This window comes from Strix uralensis, chromosome 2 (assembly GCF_047716275.1).
Source record: "Strix uralensis isolate ZFMK-TIS-50842 chromosome 2, bStrUra1, whole genome shotgun sequence".
In the NCBI taxonomy this organism is placed as follows: Eukaryota; Metazoa; Chordata; class Aves; order Strigiformes; family Strigidae; genus Strix; species Strix uralensis.
In genome coordinates this window covers 24,367,858-24,386,292 of record NC_133973.1, presented here as the reverse complement: position 1 = coordinate 24,386,292, position 18,435 = coordinate 24,367,858, and the positions used below count along the sequence as shown (strand labels likewise).

General features: G+C 36.9%; 1 long non-coding RNA gene across 1 annotated transcript; it reads right to left on the bottom strand.

Annotated features, from left to right (window-relative positions):
* Window positions 1–3,099: 3,099 nt before the first annotated feature.
* On the bottom strand, window positions 3,100–17,502 carry LOC141940108 (uncharacterized). Its single transcript, XR_012627881.1, has 4 exons — window positions 17,427–17,502; window positions 11,426–11,495; window positions 5,990–6,062; window positions 3,100–4,213 (listed from the first exon to the last, which is right to left on the bottom strand). It is a non-coding gene; the product is annotated as an uncharacterized LOC141940108 (long non-coding RNA).
* Window positions 17,503–18,435: the final 933 nt, after the last annotated feature.

The window sequence follows — 18,435 nt, the reverse complement described above, 5'->3', positions numbered from 1 at the left end:
CACTTTGTGTCCATATTTTGGAAGCTTTAGCTCAATGCAGACCCCTGCTGCTGCAAACAAATCTTCATCTGTAACCAGCTAAGTGGAGTTTTAGCAGCTTTGTTCCCCCACTCATTATTTTTAACTCTTTTCTTATAGACCTTGACTCTTTCACCATTCACAACTACCAAATAACTCTTGCAAAGACAGATGAACAAATAAAAAAAGTTCATTCAATATGTTCTTTTCAGTTGTCATAACATTTCTCTTTTTTGCTTTTGTTTTTCTTTTTTTTATTTTGATCCCTATTAAATAACACTTTTAGCTAAAATCTGTATCATGTAATTCTTGATTTTATCACTCATTAGTACAATATTGAAAGCATTCCTCTTTCAGGACAGCGTTTTATCTCACTGACACCTTTCACTTCTTTACTGAAGAAGTTCTTCACAGGATACTGTTTGCACTACCTTCATGTGTTAAGTAGTAAGAGATGTGAGGAATCAATCACCTTGTGTTGAAGCATCACATCCTGTAACTTACATTTTGCTCTCAACTAGTTAAACTTGATTTCTATCCTCACTGTGGGATAAGAAGGATCACTTGTGGTGATGTTAGGCCTTACAAATTCTTAGCTGACCCCGTTAATTTTAAAGGCAGAAGATAGGGATCTCAATAGGTCAAAAACTGGATAGTTTATTTGCTAGGCCCAAGATGCTTCTGGAGCACTGTTGTATTCTTGATAAAAAGACCACACAATTTTCAGCTGAAAAACAAAGGTGCTGGCTGTGGAGCTCTTTCTGCGGTCAGTTTGTCGAAAAGGCTTTGTGTTCATTGGGCAAAGCCACATGAGTGATCAGATGTGGTCTCATAGTTTGCTGCCACCAAAAGGTAGAGGTACTTTTTCATCTCCCTCCTGAGGCTGTGGAATCCTATCAGTTAACATCTGCCACTTTGGACCACTGTGTGAGCCACTTTAACTCACTAAACAACAAGGAATAGGGTATGGATTAACTTCTGCTGGATTAGTGAGTTCCAAGAAAGAAGGAAGCACAACAACCTGGGCAAGGGCAAAGATTACTTAATGGCCTTATTTGATTGCTGAAAAGAGGAATCCACTGGAGTTGAAGTAAGATCGGCTTGGCTCAGGATCTTTCACAACTGTTTTTCTCCTTAATCTGCTCAAAAAAACCCCAAAAGACAAAAAAACCTAGACATTTACAATGAGGTCCTTGAACTTTAATTCTGTGTAAAGACTCCTGAAGCACAAAGTCCGTCCTGTGCTTGAGCAGAATTAAGATGAGATGCAGAAAAAGGGAGGATTGCTATGGAGTTATCCATACTGTCTCATCACCTTCACCTGGTTGTACTTATTTTCCCATTTGAAGTCCGTAAGTGTATGAATTCTGTAAAGGTCAATTACTACGATCATTTTTCTATTCTAATTAGCTTTGGTTTGCATATTTGCATTTTTGTGAAATTTTACTATAATTATTTCCTGCAATCTGGCAACCTCTCACCACACCAGCTGCACAGAGTTGCTGGAGAGTCAAACTTGACAGGAAACCTGGGAGTTAATTCTGTCTATAGGGGATCCTATGTTGCCATAGATATGGTGAGAGTCCTGGTCCTTAATATTTAAAAGATAAAACACAGGAAAATGGTATGAGCCCAAGGAATTGTGTTGTTCCAATGATCCCTAGAAGCTGAAATGGTCCCATGGGCAAAGGGCAGCCAGGTGCATCTTAGAACATGTCAGAAAACACTGATAGAAGGTGTTGAATCACAACCTTTGATGGCCACAATTTCTGGGAGCTGCAATAGTGGAGAAATATCAGCTGGCCTTCAGACACTCAAAGACTAGCCTTCTCTAGACATAGAGGAAATGTGATGAGGCTAAATCTCGGGAGAAACAAACTTTAGAAACTCTTGCTGCAAGCAAGAAAGGCTAAACTAGAATAAACCTATGAAATTCTGATGCATGGAAGTTTGATTAGAAGATATAGTCATTGTTATTCCTTTTTTAGTGTCCTTTTTTTATTACTTTCCAAACTCTGATTCACAAAGCATGCTTCTGGTTATACAAATTGCTACTGGGTTTGTGCCCATCAAAATAAAGCGATGTGGTGTTATGTTGCATGTATACCACAGATCAAGGAAAATCAAAATTGTATCAGAGTACTGGGAATTTGGACCCTCAGAACAACTTTGTCACAGAATTTTGAAAAAAGACCTCTATGTAGTCTGCATATATTCTTCTGTGTGTAGAATTAACATGTAGTTACAGTTTAACTACTTTTTAGTTGTAGGGGAAGAGCTATAAATTTTGCCATGGTTAAAGCTATATTTGACTTAAATTTTCTTTTGGCAAACAACAGAGTAAGTGGATCTGCTTATGAACTGGTCTCTCCAAGGTGAGATTTGGGGAACATTCTTTACCCCAGCAATCTCTTTCTCCACATCCATGGGTACAACCTTTTAAAAATTCAGATTAGTGGTCTACCATAGAACTTTGATAGACCATACCATAGACCAAGCTACACTTTTGATTTTTTCCATTTACTCTCAGGCTGTTTGCTAATGGACTTTAAATTAGAAAATGCACCTGATTTCTCCCATTTCCCTGCCTAACATTTCTTAAATAGTGATTTTAATGTACGCTTAGTACTTGGGGGACTTTATAAACTCCAGAGATTTATAACTTGATGTAAACTCAACCTTGAGAAACCATTTCAAACTACAAGCATGGTGTAATGATCACATAGGAAAATACAAATAGTTAGTAGAAATCAATAGGCCAAACACTGTTTTCTCATGTAAGTCTGTCAGCTCAGAATACACCCTTTGAAATCAATATATTTATTCTGGATTTACTGCTTTTTCCATGGGTAGCCTGATATAAAGATCTAGGCTTGGGATGCCTTAGAGCGCATGTGTTGTGTCACTTGCCATAAAATGAAGATTAGGCATCACTTCATAAAGATTCAGAACAAAAGTCAAAGCAGGTAAATCAACCCTTTAAATATTTAAAAAGAAATCTATCAGTAAATACCTGAATAGACTGAGAAGGAAAGAATGGCGCAACTGCAGAATGAATGGTATCCACAACTAGTTCTTTAATGCTCATTTGTAATACAGATTTTGTTTCTAGTTGGGATAATTTAGGAGAAGAAAATAAAAAGTTATCTATTCAACGAGAGAAATGTAAGTCTTGATAGATCACCCTTTCGTAATACATACTAAATTGCATGTGTAAACATTTCCATACAGTACTATCAGAAACCAAATTAAGAAAAATTGAGTTCTAGATCAATATAGATTGTGTTTGAAGAAGATATGATTTAATGGAGTTAAAATCTGAAAAATCTAAAATCTATAATGCAGTTAAAACATAGTTATAGAACAGTGATAAATCCAGGAGAACAAAAACCACTCTCTATTATTGGGGAAGTGCTACATGATATAGATAAAGATTTGGAAGTTAAAATCATGTATCAAAAACTGAACAGGCCTTGGGGTTGTCAATGCTTGAGTAGAAGAGCTCTAAGAAAAGCTTATTTGCTGCAGGAAGTTGTTTGAATCAGTGACCCTCTGCATTAGCACTGGAACAATGTCACACCATTGGGTTAGGGAGGATGCCATGGAGCTGTGATTCATCAGCATTTAAAGATATTGTTGAAAATACCATTGATTTGTGTATTGGGTTTTTTTTTCTCAGCAGCTAAGTGTGTTAATTCTGGTTCCCTGGATAATTTCAAATAGCTAGTTATACTAAAGGGTATATAGAGTAAATGCTGTGACTCATTTTATCCTGAAATGATAGCTTTTTTCTGCCTTGTTTCAAAATTGTTACTGCAAAGTCAGATCAAGTTAGGCAAACTGATTTTATCATTCTGTTAAGAAACTTTTTCTTACCTTTTCTGCATAAAGCAAAGCAAAGATTTTCTAAAGCCATATTTTTTAAAAACCATAAAATATATTATTTGGAAAACCCTAGCATTCTCAAGATTTTATACATCTTTCAGAAATCACTGTTTGCACATGCTTGGTAGTGTTTTGTTAAATCTTTTAACAGTTATATAATCCCAAAGGATACCATCTGCACTGGCATTGCTCCAGTTGGGTTGAGAATGACTTTCCCTGCAATTGTCTTCTAAGATGCTTCAGGTCATGCTTGGTCCAGCAGCTGCACTGAAAACTGAGAGTCTGTTGCTCTAGTGCTCCCTGTGACATCCTACAAAGGAATCAAGCGGGATGTAGTAAGAAACCTAAGTCAAGCAGTAATACAAGAGGAAGGATCCCAGGATAAAGCATGGAGAGGCACGGAATGGAAACCTTGGGTAGAAAAGACTGTGGTTCTTAGGGTGCAATGGGAGAACAACCTGGGCCTGTAAGGTTAGGGATGGTGGAACAAGAAGTCTGAGTGATGAAGACAGTGAGATATGATAAAGGTCTCAAAGGAAAAGTATAGGACTAGAGGCTACAAAGTGGAGCCTTGTGGAAAGGGAGAGCAAGAGAGAAACTGAATGAAGAAGCAGAGATGGAAGCTGCATATGACTTATGAAACAAGCTTATTGTGTGACCTTAAGGTCATGTAACTTCCACACACTGAATCAGTTCCTGCAATTTTAATGAAGTCTAGACTGGAGGGGAAAGCCAGAAGCACCAACTCTAATCTTAGCCTCTTTGTTTCTGAGCCTGACACTCTAATCCCATTGGGATATCTGCCCCATCATTTAGACATATCTGCCTTTCTTCCCCTAGGACCTTCCTTCAGACGTTAGCCTACCTCTTTCCTGGCCTTGAATGATTCATTCTCCCCAGGAATTTTTCTCCTTTTTGTCCATAAATCTCCCAGCAGACCTGGCTCCAAGTCAGATGTTTCTTTCATCTCACAACCTTTACACTCATTCTCTTTATCTGTGAAGACACCGCTGACACTGGCACAGGCAACACTTGAACATTCACCCATATCCTGACAGCCTTATATTCAAACCTGTCTATTTTGCTGTTGACCAGAGAACTCAAGTGCGCAAAAAACTCCACAGCTATCAGAAAGTAGCCACTAACAAATGCACCCAAATTCTTCTTAAAGGCAACACACAAAAAAAAAATTTTAAGGCAGAAGGAGCCACTGTAGTTGCTTAGACAGTCTATTTAAAGCAGCTTCCAGAATTTCAGCATACAGCTCCTACTGACCATAAGTTCTGACTCAGGTAGCATACTCCCTTTAGAAAGACAGCCAGATGAACAAACTAATGGCAATTTTTTTTTTTTTTTTTTTTTTTTTTTTGGCCCGAGGAGAAGAGAAAATACATGAAGAAAGAGTCAAAAATTCTACACAGGTTACGACTGGTTAGGCAAGGGTTACAAATAATAAGACGTAGAAATGGACATCCCATCCTCACTTTTGAGCATAACTTTGAGCAAGCCCATTGTTTTCTCAATGCCCCTTTTCTTCCAGTAGTAGTGTTCTGTCTTCATTTAGCTTTGTGGAAAGCAGAGACATATTTGAGGTGTGTGTTTGGAGGCATTTGTAAGAAGATACCTTTTATATGACTGAAAAAAAGCCCAATCCCAGCCTGTGTGCCAACCTCTGCCTGTTTTTATTGCCTGGGATCTGAGAAAGCTTTTAGCAGCAAACTTTGAAAACATTTCCATCAGCTACCTGCAGGTGAATATAAAGTCACTTCTGATAAGCTAGCAGAAGAGGTGAGGACTGATGGCGTGGAAAAAAAAAGATGACTGCAGGAGCTACTCTACTTGGCAAATGGGTACCTTTTAATTAAAATGTTTTTCATTCTGTCTCACCAAATGCCAGGTAACAGACTGAGAAATACAAGTTAAGCCTAGAGAATGGAGTATTTTGTCTTGGAAAGCAGTGACTCTGAAAGGAATTTAGGGGTCACAGCAGATATATGACTCCAAAGGCTTTTATGTGGTGCTGCGGGAAAAGGGTTAATGCCATCCATGGATATATAAACACAGGGGTAGAGGGAGGTGAGCTTACCTCTGTGTGATTGTTATTGCAGTACTCAGTGCTGTTCTGGTCTCCATATATTTAAAGGATGTTGGCGAGGGTGCTAAAAAGAGCCATAAAAATTATTTAATGGCTGGAGACTTAATGACATACAGTGAGAAATTTAAAGCACTCATTTTGTTAAGCTTATAAAAAGGAAGATTGAAAGGTGATTTGATAATGGTTTATAAGCACATGCATAGGGAAAAAACACCAGGGAACAAAAGATTCTTTAATGTACTGGGGAAAAAAAGAAGTATAGAAAGAATTGATGAATAAAAGCTGAAAGTGAAAATTAAAAATACATATCTTTAGCTGAAAAGGTAAAAATTGATGAAAATGAACAGGGGAAATGCTGGACTTTCCACCTCTTGCTGACTTTAGATCAAGATTAGAGTCCCCATCAGAAGTTGGCTGTAACTGGAGAAAATTTTTTTAATCACGTTAATTAATGAGAAAAAAAAATTATGGTCCTCATCAACTTCCAATATTTTATCTTTTTTTAAATCATTATGGCATGGGCAATAGACTGCTGTATCAATTGGTAGCTTTCTTGACCCTCAGGGTCATAGGTATCCAGTGAGTGGGACAATGCAGAGGGTATAGTGTCAACACCCAAATCAACCGGCTATAGTTGTGAAAAAGTGGATAGTGCAAGAAAAAGTGGATAAGACAATGATTTGTACAGATAGGCTGATAACTATTAGGTAAAGATAATGGACATAAACTTGATATTAGAAGTTTGCCATCCCATTTGTAGGACTTGCCAGAAGATATAGAGCAAACATCATGTCCTTTCCCAGCATTTATTTTGAAGGAATTTGACCCCAGCTATCTAAAAGGTAAGAGTCTTTTTGGTATTTAGACCATATTCAGACTAGCATTTCCTTCTGACGTTCATGAAGTGAAATAACACAGATAAAATGTTAGGGAAAAAATTCTCAATAGAAAACATCTTAATCTTTGAAAATAATTCTAGGGGTTTTAGTCTGAGTTTGAGTTTTATTTGTTTGTTTGCTTGTTTTCACCTTTCCCTTTTTGATTCTTTCCTTCCCTACTTTTCTGGGTATTTCTGTGTGTGCCACACAAGGAAGGCAGGCTGGAATAGCTCTCTGACAGGGGTCTGCTCTTGTTACAGCTCCTGTGCCCCAGGCTGTCTGCGTTGATTGACCGCACTTCACCTTACTGTTGAGACAAGAGGAGACCCCGGTCCTTGTTATTCTCCTTTAAGAGTGATCTAATAATTCATAATGAATTGCTGATTTGGTTAATTTCACTCCCTCCTCCCTGTTTGTGAGTTATTTACGATTCTCATAAATACACTTGCTGAATAATTCCTATTAACAATTCTGGTCTGCATCGCATTTCAGAACACTTCACTGCAAGTCTTCAATGTGCGACATTTGAGCTGTGTTATCTAGTTTAAAGTAAGGATTTCTGGTATACTTTTCCATCAGATGACTGAATTCCTGGGATTCACTTTTCTTAACAGTTTAGGATAGTATGTCAAAGAAAAACGAGACTCCTTATTCTGTCACACACAGTTTGTGATCTCTGACAATTATCATCACCTTGTTCTGCCCTAGGTGTAAATTGGAGACTACACTTTCCTACTCACTTTTCAAACATGTATTTCTGCAGTAAAGTAATGTCCTGTTTATGAGCAATACGTTAAATGGAGGTTTTCCGGTCTGGAAAATGATACCAGCTCATTATTTTTTCCTTTTTTTTTTTTTTTTTTGGCTGAGTTCCTCTATATTCCTGATGTTTCTTGCATCTTCAGGTCCTTTCTCACCTGGCACTAGAGGAGGTGCTCATTCCTTCACTGTAGTCATGATTGCTTTCCGGTGCAGGGAAACTACTTGAGCAACAAGCAGAGAGAGTCTAAAAAAATTACATTAAATCCTACCTGTAACATATTCCTCCAACAAGAAGAAGAATGGCTCAGTGATTTCTGAACCTTGGGCTAGATTTTACTATGTGTGGGGCTCTGTGTAGTGCATTTGTAGTGGCCACAGTGTCACTAATCATGTAGCACTGATACTCAGGGCAACAGTGAGCCTAAGGAGCTTGACTTGTAATAGCTCCTCTCATGAACCCTGTAATAGACAATCACCATATTTCTTTGCTGTTCTTCAGCCAGCAAGGAAAATGTGGGCCTGGAAGCAAAGCACAGCAAGAGGATTTATTCTCATAGGCTTGTTCTTCAGATTCATTACAGTAATCATATGGCCCATTCTTGCCATAACTTATGCTTTGTAAGTACAAGTTGTATTTGATGGTTTCTCTCTTCCAGTTCTTGGTTTTCTTCTTAAACATCACCTACTAAAAAGGCTGGTGGGAAGGAAGACAAATATGTGTCAGACTCAAGGTATAGAGGTGGAAAAGAACAAGAAAATTAATTGCTTATTCATTGGTGCTAAACATTTAGGTAATAATCACCAAGAACTGGAAATTCTCATAGAGAGATAATCTGGTCTAATTTGCTATGCTGAAAGTCAATGAGAAGGGTTGTATGGTTGGAATATGAAAAAAAAAAATCACTGGGCACAATGTTTTTAGGAAGGACAAGGTAGGGAGAATGGTATTTGCTAGTAAACATTGTTCTCACTCATTCAAAACTGGAGAGTCATGAACATATGTAAATCAGTGCACAGTCTAGCAAGGTGAGGCGTGGCTGTTACAGATCAAAATTAAACTAGCAACGACAACGAGCAGTTGCCTGAACAGAAACAAATGATGTTACAAATGAAACTGCAATGGGTGAGCATGAATAGTTATTTCAGATAATTTAAGACAGTTTCCTTACATAAAACTACTGCATTAAGATTAACTAACTTCCTGATCATCATGACAATGGACAAGGGTGAATTGATCCTTAAACAAATTACAGTAGTTGCCCCAACCCTGCCCAGTCATAGCTTGATAACATTCAGTAAGCATGAACAGAAGTCTTATTTTTAGACTTTCATACTTAAATTTAACAATTGAATTATCCAAGTCTTAAAATGTTATATGTAAGGATTGGGAGGAAAAAAAAAAAGAAGAAAACCTCAACAAATGAAAGTAGGGAATACATTTAAGATGTTTGCCAGTAGTTAGAAAGCCAGCTCTGGCTCAAAGCACATTGTAGTTAGACGAGATGCCTTGAAAACTCACAGCAGTTAAATAAGGAGATGGGAGAGTAGTACAGGGGCTAACATGCTGTCTGACACAACTGAGTATACGGTTGCTCAGATTAGCATGTAGTCCCCTTTGCAATAGTGACCATTAGAAATGTGTGACAGGATATTCACTTTTGAAAATATGATCCAGATATGAAGGTTTAGGATATACAACCGTTTCATTCAGTTAAATGAACATGCATTTGTATAAGTTCTGTACACAACGGCTTTAGAAGTGGACTTCAAAACCATGGTCCTTGTGCCTCTTAATCACTGACACTCCAGACACAACATTAGAAAGGCTCTTAGTTTTAGTAGCTTCTCTGCAAAGATATGGACCTACCCAAAGGGAGACTTGTATTCAAATGACAATTTATTCATTTATCACTCTTCTTATATTTATTAAAGGCAGTATTTACAGCATGAGATATTACTAAGTTGCAAGGACCTTCTTGTTATGAAAGTGATTTAGTTTCCATTGGTTTTTATACCAACTTTCAACTTTCTTTCTCATAATCCAGATAATAATCTACAGATTATTGTATTCATACATAATGTGTTATTATATTATTATTGTTATCCTCTCTGGAGGTTCTGTGTATTAATAAATATTTGGGAACATGGCAGATATTGCTGAGCTGTTTCCAGTGAAGAGAAAATCTGCTAAAATGAATAATTATTCTAAATGTATAGTTTGAACACACTCAGTAGAGATGCATGAGATTTTAGCTGCTAAAGTACCCTAGGCCTAATATCAATGCTCTGAATTGTCTTCTGGAAGATTCTCTCATTTGTTATCTCTATCTCTCTGTTGACTACAGGAGGCAGCCTACTCAAACTGACCTAAAACTACATGTCTGAAAGATTTTTTTGTGAAGTGTTGTGGGGTTTTTTTCCCTAAACCATGGAAAAGCTATAATAAAAACCATTTAAAACCATTATTAAGGTTGCAGAATGAAACATTAAAAGTCATAAAATAGTAACATTAAAGCTTCTGTTGAAAATTTCATGTATTTTGGCATAAATTATAGGACACAGTCTAAATTGCATGATCGTATTTTTCTTTTTTCCCTATGAGTTCTGTTTGCTACAGTGTTTACATAATGAACAACTATTCAAGATCTCTTTTATCATTATTGCCTAATACGTGTCTCTAGGATGTATTGCACTCTGTCCAATCTTTCTCTGAAATCAGAAATATTTATTGCCCTGTGGATTTTTCTGATTTGATCATTACTATAAAATAAGAATACTTCATAAACCATACCATAACACCTCTTTACAGCTGGAAAAAAAAAATCTGCATTCAAAGATTAAAATTAAAAGTGTTTGCTAATATTAAAATCCCTAAATTATGCCTTATTCTTTGGAGAGTGTTGTAATATCTACAAAATCAGTTGCACCACTTGCAGATATGCCTGAGTCTTCTCAGTACCGTCAGTGGTGCTTATGTACCTCTGCTCTGTCACCTCTCAGAATTAATCTATCCATGTCAGATTTAGGTCAGTTTAATGCTACTGAGAAATAGTTACACTCTTACATTGCTCAGAAAATGAAGTCATATGCAAATGAATGGGAATCAGATTGTAGTGAAACTCTTCAGACAAAATTTATTAGTCTCTGGCACATCAATCAATGACTGTGCATAAAAGATACGTATCAGACTAATCCTGTATCTTTCATAAAGCATAAAATTTACAGTACCTATAATATCCTTATGCATAAGCTTAAATGTGAATTTCCAGTGTTTGCAATTATCTAGAAAATGGTCTGCTCTTATAATTATTAAAGCAAATGTATAAACTCTGGATGACAGAAAACACAATTTTACTGCTATTAAGAGACAATTTAATGTATGAAATCACATTAGCATGCTCAAAAGATGGCTTTCAATCATTCACATGAACATTACAAACCTGTTCTATGGAACTCCAGAAAAAGGATGGGTGATTTTTCAAAGATAAACCTTTATGAGTAGATTACTTGCAGATTGCAAGTAGAGCAGAACAGCTATTTGCTGTCCTGAGAAACCATCAACTATACAAACTTCCTTCATATACCAAGGAGTGAAACTACTTAGATATATCTGAAAAAAATTCTTTTTGGAACTAAAGCCAATTTCCAGGTCTCATTACTTAATATTAATTAAATGTTTCTCTTTCACTTCAGGTGCTGGGAGGCAGGGAGGAGAGGGGGTGAAGGAGTTTTGTTCATGGGGCCCCTCACATACTCTGTGACAGAATGAGAGAGAACTTAGACTCACAGCTTCCTCTGCCTGGGTGAGCTCAAACCAGTGACCAGGCTGATATCCTAGCGTACAAACCGCTGGATACCTGTAGGGGAGAGTGCAAACACATTGAGTACAGACCTCTCTAAAAATGTCTGGTTTTATATGCCCGAAGTTTCCTCTGTAGACCTAGTCTTTCTTCTGATGCCTCTCCCACAGCAGCAGTTATCTCCCCCAGTCTTTCTCAGGAAGACTTCTTCCTCTCTTTGAGGATGAAGTGTATGGACATTTTAAAAACTTCCCTGACATACTTTCTCTTTCCATTTGCCCTCCTGACATATAACTCCATGACAATGTAGACTATTCCAGTTGGTACAACAGCTACAACATACAAGCTACAACAGTTTGATATAACTCTAAGGCTGATGTCTGCTCTTTGGAGATGTACTTCCAAGTCCAGAAGTAATAACAGCAGGAAAACTTACTTCCAATAGCATGATCCTGCATTTTGAGGATTATCTGGCTGTTGCATATTTTTACTAGAATGTTGCTTCCATAGAAGTACCACATTTTCTTAGTTCAAGAGGACCTGCATCAAATTCATAGGAAGGTATCCAAAAGGTAAAGGTGGAAAAGCAGAGACCTTCTTTAATGTAAACATATTTTATAGTGTCTTTTCTGTAAGCAGTTTGCCTTTTTCATTATGGATTATTTAATGTTTGCCAAAAGTCAAGAGACAGTTGTGCTTAGCTATATTTCTGACTACCAGATAAATATGAAATCCAGTTTAATCTATGAGAGGACAAGTAAGTGCAAGATCTTGATGTAGAAGATACATGAATGACCGGGGTCAAAAACCATAATAAACTTTTGTGTTTAGAGCTTAAGTAATAACTCATAATAAGTAGAGATAGGAGAGAAAATGGAGGTCAAACACTGGTAGAAAGATTGAACCAGCAAGTGCAGATGTTATTCAAACTGATAAAGTAAATATTATTTCAGTGAATGGCACATTCCCTTTTTTTTTTTTTTTCAGCTCCCATTTGTGATATGCAATAAAACATTATGAGCCTGAACTGGAACTGCTTATCTGCTATGAAAAGTGAGGGAAAGATGAGCATATAGGATTTATGCACACACAAACTGGGAGGGAAATCTCATTTGTGTAGACAGACATGTATGTACATATATTCTTGGTTTGAACAGCACCGAAGCTCAGTTTTCATTGGTGCATAAATATGGCTGAATTTCAACTTTCATTTTCTACTTGATTTATCATCTATATCTCCACCTATGAAAAAATTAAAATTATTTCCAAATAATTAAAACCAACCTCTGTCTTTTAGTGCTAGGGGCTTCCATATTTTTGTACTCTCTGAGCTTTGATTAATAAGTCTTTAGTTGAAAGAAATTTTTATTAGGAGAGGACTCCAGGGACTATCTTCCTCTGAAATTTTTTAGTGGTGTAAGACGGTATAGTTTAGAATTCAATTATGTGCATGAAAGAAGAGATGCATTTCTTACCAAAGAAAATGGAATTAAGAATACTTGTTAGAATTCTTTACCATTTGTTTTCTTGAACCATACATTAAATAAAGATATTTGAATCTGTGGGAAGCCATTCTCAATCAGGAGCTAGTGTCCATATCAACATGGTTGTTTATGATCCATGGCACAAGGCAAGATCTCAGAAGAAAGACAAAGCCTCAAGCTGAAGTCTAAGTGAGATAGGCTATGAAAAGAGCAAGATGGAGCAACATAAAACAAATCTCCAGTCAGAAAAAAGTATGGAAAGATAAGGGATTTCTGAAGTGTTGGCTGAGTTGCTGACAGATATGCACAAGGATGAAGAGGTGCAGAAAAGAAAATAGACATGAAGACATTGTGTCTTGAAAGAAGAATTTATTTGTAAACCCATTAACTGTTGCTCAAAGCAGGGTACTGAGCAAGAAAGGAATAGGAACAAAAAATAAAACTAATACACCCACCTGCCCACATTCCCTAGTGACTGAAAATATTGGAGGATAACTTTTAAAAATTTTAAAAAAAAAATTCAACTTCAATAGAGAGGAGAGAATAGGGATCACTAACCATCTGTATGTAATCCAGTTGATAATCCCATACAGAATTTGCTCAACAAAATATTGGTAAAGTGAGCCTGGTCATTTATGCTCAAATTCCATAGGAGGCGAGAAAGTTTTAGAATTGATGTAATGTCAAAAGTTACTGCCTTTTATTTGTATGTTGCCTTATACCTTCTTGTTGAGATCTAGCACAAACATTAATTCCAAACACATAAATTGTATGTGACGAGTTCCAACAATAGAAAGAATAGCTGTGCGACCTTATGAATGGCAGTTTATTCTCATCAAACTCTTGGTCACATAATGCAGAAAAAATCCCAACACATTACAGACCTGAATTATAAACCAAGTAATCTCTTTACTGTGCAAGTCCATCTACACGAATCAAAGGATCTCTTAACCAAAGATCAGAATAAGGAAACCAATCAATCAAAAATTCAATGAGGAGAAGGATGTGAGTTATTTTGCCTGCCCTCAGTGCTTTAAACAGCAGATGCAAATCATATATGATCATTGTACAAGACTGATATAATTGGATTCAGCACCCTTTTTTTGTACCCAGCTGTGGTGGTTTGACCTTGGCTAAATGCCAGGTACCCACCAAGTCGCTCTATCACTTCCACCCCTTCCCCTTTTTTTCTCAACAGAGCAAAGAGGGGAAAGAAAATAAGATAGGGGAAAAAAACAACAAAACCAACCCTTGTGGGTAAAACAAAAGCAGTTTTAATATAACCAAAGCGAAGCAAAATCCGCGTGTGGAAGCAAAAAAAAAGAAAACAGATTTATTCTCTACTTCCCATGAACAGGCGATGTCGGCCCTTCTCAGGAAGCAGGGCTCCGATACGCATAGTGGTTGCCTCGGAGGACCAAGGGTGACCCCACCTCCTTCCTCCTTTTTCCCAGCTTTATACTCGAGCAGACGTCATATGGTCTGGAATATCCCTTTGGTCAGTTCGGGTCAGCTGTCCTGGTTGTGTCCCCTCCCAAGACCTTGCCCATCCCGTCCCACTGTGAGGGGGAAAATGTTGGAAAGAGCCTTGGTGCTGTGTAAGCACTACTCAGCAGTAGCCACAACACCAGTGTGCTATCAACACCCTGACAGCTCCCAACATAAAACACAACACCATGAGGGATGCTACAGGGGAAAACCAATTCCGGCTCAGCCAGACCCAGTACACCAACATGTTAGAAAGCTAAGACAAAAATCTGCCCAAAATTTACTAACATTAGGAAATCATATTCTTTGAGCTTAAAGTGTGGAGTGCGTTATGGACCAGTATGTCATCTGGAATCACTGTATTGTCGTTATTTGTCTAAATAGGGAAAATCAGAGAATACTAAAACTTGGGCAGAAAGAAGCCGAGTTTAGACAAGCACAGAGCACTCTGATCCAATAGGCTGTGACAGGACAGCTGACATCGACATGAACCAAAACATTTAGGGACTACTGGATCATCAGCTCTCAAAGCTGTCCTGGAGCTTATCAAGAGCAGCTTGTATAATCAGTGTATATGCACTGATTAACAATGGATTCAAGTGTACAGAAATGTGCAAGCTACCAACTGTACCAATCAAAAATTAATGATAAGATGTACAGAAGTGTGCAAAATTATTTTGGTGATGACTCGTATGGAGAACGGAATCATGATGATGTTTGAAATGCACATGTAGTTTCTTTTGACTGCTCTCCAACTTATGCAAAACATCCTCAGTATACTTGTCAGAGGAAAACTATTGTGTTATTGCTGACTGGCATATTTAAATGACAATTATCTCTCCTAAAATGCATAAGTATATAAGGCTAAGGTATAATGAAAAAATGTACTGCTTAACAGAGCGAGAGTATCATCACTAACATCACAATCCGTACTCTCAATGAAGTTAGATCCAAATGGAATAATAGAATCATTCAGGCCCTAAGGTTCAGGTTCAGAAGTCACTGGGTCCTACTGCACCACTTGAAACAAGGTCATTTTCAACAACTAATTAGCTACAATTTTGGAGACAAGAGGTCCCTAAGATAATTCTGTATTCAATGGCAAGAAAAAGAGAGTGAGTGTGCAAGAGAGAGAGAAGATCCTCCTTTGACTCAAAAATGGGCTTGCTTTTATTTATCCTGGCCTGTTTCTGGAAGGTCTTTTGCAAATTAGAGAGTTTAGCCTCTTAATGACTAAAACTAATCTTTATGAATATGCCCTCACATACATAAACTGTCAAGTACTTCAGAAAAATTAGTTTCAAAACTATTCATTGTTCTTACCTCTGTACAAAAAAGTTTTGTTTTCCTCTTTTTGAAATAAAACATGGGGTTTTTTTAATAAAGATTACTGTCATATAGTTAATTTCATGCCCCTAAACTCCAGATTGGAGAATATTCTAACATTCAAGTAAAGGCAACAAAAGGAAGTCTACGAGCTCCCTTATTTTTGTAAGAGTGCACTTGGACAGTGGGGCCATGTACCAGGAATGACAGGGAAGGTGAGTCAAGTGAGAAAAGCAAACTGGTATGGATATTATAGGCTAGGATGTTGATGACAGGTATGGTTACAGCATTTCCAGTGGGATTTACATTAGCTGTAATCCAGAAGCTGTAAAAATTCTTGGGGGATACTAATGGAAATCACATAGCTAGTTCCTGCCAGAGAAACTCAGAAAACATAACCCTGAGAACAGATTAAATTACTACTTTTAAGCTATCTCTTATTGCTGTGTATTTTTTCACAGCTCTGCACAATAATATTAATGTTGCTAACCCTCTTGGATCCTATGAATTTGATACTTTACTCCCTGGAAGAATGCAGAGCACACACACTTGTATATGTACACACAGACACAGATACACACACACTCTGTTACAAGACTATTCTTACAATATTGGCAAAGGTTAAAATTAAGTTTTAGCATAGGAGTACATTGTACTCAGATGGCAGACAATAGATCTAATGTTACCGTCAAGTACACAAAGTGCATTTATAAATCTTCAGTGTTCAAATTAATTTCAGCTTGTGCTGCATCTACCAGTTTCTTATGTAGCTGGGTTTTAATTGTTTCTCTCTTTGACATAATGAATGCCAGAAAGTAACCCTGAAGCACTCATTTTGCATCATAAATCACAGTATCTTTTTAAAAAGGAAGGATAATTACAACAAAATAACAGTTCAAAATTGCTTGGAATTTACTTCTTACCTTTGACAAATAGCAGAGAAAATAATTGCCTAAAGACAATGTACAACATTGATTTAGATGACTTGTTATGCACACATAGTGTATTCTGTGAAAACAACCTTCTTTCCAAAAAAAATCCCAACCACCAAACCCGAGAACTCTTCAAGCTCCTGACAAATTAATTTGTTCAGGGCAAAACACTGTGCATTTATAATTCCTTGTCTGTTTCTTAAAAGCCTTTGTGTCACATCTCTTCTGCCCTCTATCCATATCTGTGTTGTAGTTTATTTTAAAGAATGCTTCATTTTATCAGCCTGCTTTCTTATGGCTCCTCTTATTTTTCATAAAAGTTGTCTTTCCTTGGCTTTTTTTCTTTTTTAGCTCTTTTAGTTTTGATGGAAATATGACAAGATGTCATGGTTATATGAACCACTGCATTCTGGTACTGTTCTGTTTGTTTATTCTTTCTGGTGTGGAATCTGTCTTTATAGATTCTGCTGCTTTTACTGAAAGCTGCTTGAGGTCAGATAAAGTTATAGTTGAAGATATGATGATCTCTTATAATTGCTGTCCCAGACAAATAAATATTATTTGAATAATATAATAGCCATCAGATTGTACTAGACTTCTTAATATAGTATGGTCTCAGGAATATGAATATAATTTTGTTCTCTTCCATATGTTCTCTTTGCTTTCTTCCCCATTATAAACCTCTCTTTGAGCTCTGCTGTGAATGTGATCCTTAGCTGCAACCAACTCCTTCCATGCACATATGCAGATACCCATACCTTCTTTGTCTTTCACTCTCCTGTACAGTGAGTTTTCCATGGCAGATCCACAATAATCAGGAAACAGTACTCAAACTATAAAATAAAGAACAACCAATAGTCTTTAGCATGCCAAGATTTTACAAAATACTCTCAACAGAGCTTTATTTAATTGTATATTTTATTTTTCATAGAGAAAAGCTATAACAGCACACTGAAATATATAGCTAAGAATTACGCTTACTCTTATGATTTATTAACTGAGTAGGTCTACTTAATGAATTTACCATGGTTCTATACTTTTTCAGAAACAGCTGAGTAACTATGAATTTAATTGTAACAAAATTATCTTTTACAATATACATTATTCCTTTTAAACTTTACCTGTGATATTAAAAAATTACTGTCCCCGAGAAATTAGGAAAAAGACATTTTGAATTTGTTCTTCTAATATGAGATCTGCCCAAAGTAAATTGTGATTATGCAAAATACTTGTGCTTGGAGCAACACAAAATCAGAAATACCAGTTTCTACAAAACAGTTTGGTGCTCTGAAGAAGGGCATCAAACCAGGCTTCTTTTCTTGGACTGAAGATCATAGGGTCAGGAATATGTTGCCACAGGCATCAGTGAGAGGAGAGACTAAGTTTTTTTCCTCAGAGTACTGTGGACAGAAGAGCAAGAAGGAAAAAAACAGGCACCCCTGGGCAATTACACAGAATTGGGTTATTTACTACTGGAGGTGAGGCTTGGTTGGAAGCCAAATGTTCACTGGAAGAGAATATAGAGGGCAGGAATGAGAACTGATTAACCACCTATGGACAGTATTAAACAAAACATTGTTACAAAGAGAATGATTGGAAAATCCAGGAAGGGTAGGAGCACCAAACTTCAAAACCCAACTGGTAAAATTCTTTTCCATTTAAGGTTTCTTTAACTTCTTTTAAATTCTATCCTGCCATAACAATATTGTCAACATCTCCCTGGAATCAATGCACAGAAATCTAGCTTGTGTTGTTAAAAAAAAGGCA